At 37.1% G+C, this 2,449-nt stretch overlaps 1 non-coding gene across 1 annotated transcript; it reads right to left on the reverse strand.

Moving 5' to 3' along the window:
* Positions 1-1,584: 1,584 nt before the first annotated feature.
* On the reverse strand, positions 1,585-1,691 carry LOC131178078 (small nucleolar RNA R71). Its single transcript, XR_009147209.1, has one exon. It is a non-coding gene; the product is annotated as a small nucleolar RNA R71 (small nucleolar RNA).
* Positions 1,692-2,449: the final 758 nt, after the last annotated feature.

The following is a 2,449-nucleotide window of genomic DNA, read 5'->3' on the forward strand; positions in this document are numbered from 1 at the left end:
ATTAGTAATAAGGTTTACCTTAAATGAACCTATAATCATGTGTTACCGTGCACTAGAATCTCTCTGTTACAAAATCCCGATTCGAGCTGGAGTCATGGTTTATGTCAAACCCCATTTGCTATGAATATTATATTCTCTTTTAATTCCAGTTCTTGATTAAAAAGATTTTCTCATCAGAAACTCTTTTCTGATTAAATCTATCTGTCCTGGCTAGGAACTTAAAACATCAAGAACAATTAAATGAACATAGGATTTTATCCCCATTTACTTAGAGGAACAGATTCCATCTTGATCAACACCTACCTCCATATATAACTAGTAGGAGCCAACACATGCCCATATATCCATACATAGTACAAGTATGAAAGCAGTATCAAACTCAAACCACCTATATATAAGGTAACTGTGCTATCTCAGGTCTAAAGATTATATGCACTGATATGATTTATGACAATACATTGACAAGAGTAAACTCCATGTGCTTGTCATAAATGTCACTGGTTCAACCTACTTGTCATGTATAAGTGACTATCATATTTGTTATATGGCATGAAACTCACCATTCCATCTTATTTATATCTCATATAAATAACATGGGAACAAATATGAATACAATCTTTCTAGATAAGTCATGTCCTTATTGTGAAGTATCCTCGATTGTGAACTTATTTATGATACTTTGTGCTAGAAATACTGTCACTCATATTCTTAATAACTTAATAATAGAATTTCTAACAAAATATCAATGGACCTTTTCTATTACACATAAATATATTATGTAAATGGAAAAGTGAAAATGCCTTTTATTAATAAAATATATACAAGATACATACTAAATGATATGCTCTAGGGCATACTACTAACAATCATTTTATTACTTGTTAGCGATTCGTGCACTTGCGGGGTTGTAAAACTAGGCAAACAAGTTTTTGGCGTCGTTGCCGAGGACTTTTGGTTTTAGTAATATCAAGTGATAGGCAATTTAGCTGATTTAGGCAATTATATTTATTATCTAATTTTATTTTACTGGTTGTATTTCTCTTCTTTTCTCTTAGGTACCCGATCTGGTATATGACTATAACAAAGCCAGAAGAAGAAATTTTAGACTGTGATCCGGAGATAGACAGAACTCTGCAAGCCATCAGGAGGGAAAGGAAACATCAAGAGCACGGTCAAGGCGAACTTGAAATTCTAACCATGGCCGATAATAATGATAGACCAAGACTCTTGAGAGATTACGGAGCTCCATCTGTCCAAGGATTTCAGCCCGGTGTCACTAGACCCACAGTGGAAGCCAACAACTTTGAATTAAAACCAGCATGGCTCCAAATGATTCAACAAACCCAGTTTGCGGGTTCACCAACAAAAGACCCACACTATCACCTCCAGTGCTTTGTTGCCCTATGTGACACATTCAAGATGAATGGAGTGTCTGATCAAGCAATAAAACTAAGAGCATTCCCATTCTCTCTTTGGGACAGAGCAAGGAAGTGGTTACTTTCTCAACCAGCTGGAATGTTCACCACTTGGAAAAACCTCTCTCAAGTTTTTCTAGCAAGGTATTTTCCACCTGTAAAGATTGCAAAACTGAGGCTTGAGCTTAACACCTTTAGACAAAAGGAAGGAGAATCACTCTATGACGCATGGGAAAGATATAAAGACCTACAGAGGGAATGTCCACACCATGGCATAAAAGATTGGCTATTAGTGCAAAATTTCTATAATGGATTACTACCCTCTACAAAGAGCACAGTTGATTCAGCTGCAAAGAGTGATCTAATGGAGAAAACAGTGACATAAGCACTTAAACTTCTAGAAAGAGTTGCATACCATAATTATGAGTGGTCAAATGAAAGAGGAAATGCAAGGAAAACTGCAGAGGTCCTGGAAGTAGATGCCCTAAGCATGATAAATGCTCAATTTGATCAGCTCACAAAGAGACTCAAAAGAATGCAAGCCAACACAGTTGGTACAAATAATCAATATGAGGACAGCTGTGAAGGAGGGTACATGAGTTCAAAATACAGCAATTTCAGTGAACCCTCCTCAGAATAGATGAACAATGTGAATAATGGAGGAAACTTCAACCAGAGGCAGCCCAATAATCCATTTTCAAATACTTACAACCCTAGATGGAGGAACCACCCAAATTTCTCATGGTCCAATTAGCAGAACCAGCCAATAAACAATCAACAAGGGTACAAACCACCAGTACCCCCTGGATTTCAAAACAGAGGTCAAAACTTTGCACAGCCATCACTACCTCTCCAACCTCAACAACCTGAACTGAAAATGCCCATCGAAACCATGATGGAAGGATTCCTAGCAGCTCAACAACAACAAAATGAATTGATTAAACAGCTAACTTCCATTGTCACACCCTACTCCTCCGTAAGATATAACATGATCCTGTAGTATATCTAATGAATTACTGTACTTCGCCTACCGA

This window comes from Hevea brasiliensis, chromosome 2 (assembly GCF_030052815.1).
Source record: "Hevea brasiliensis isolate MT/VB/25A 57/8 chromosome 2, ASM3005281v1, whole genome shotgun sequence".
Lineage (NCBI taxonomy): Eukaryota > Viridiplantae > Streptophyta > Magnoliopsida > Malpighiales > Euphorbiaceae > Hevea > Hevea brasiliensis.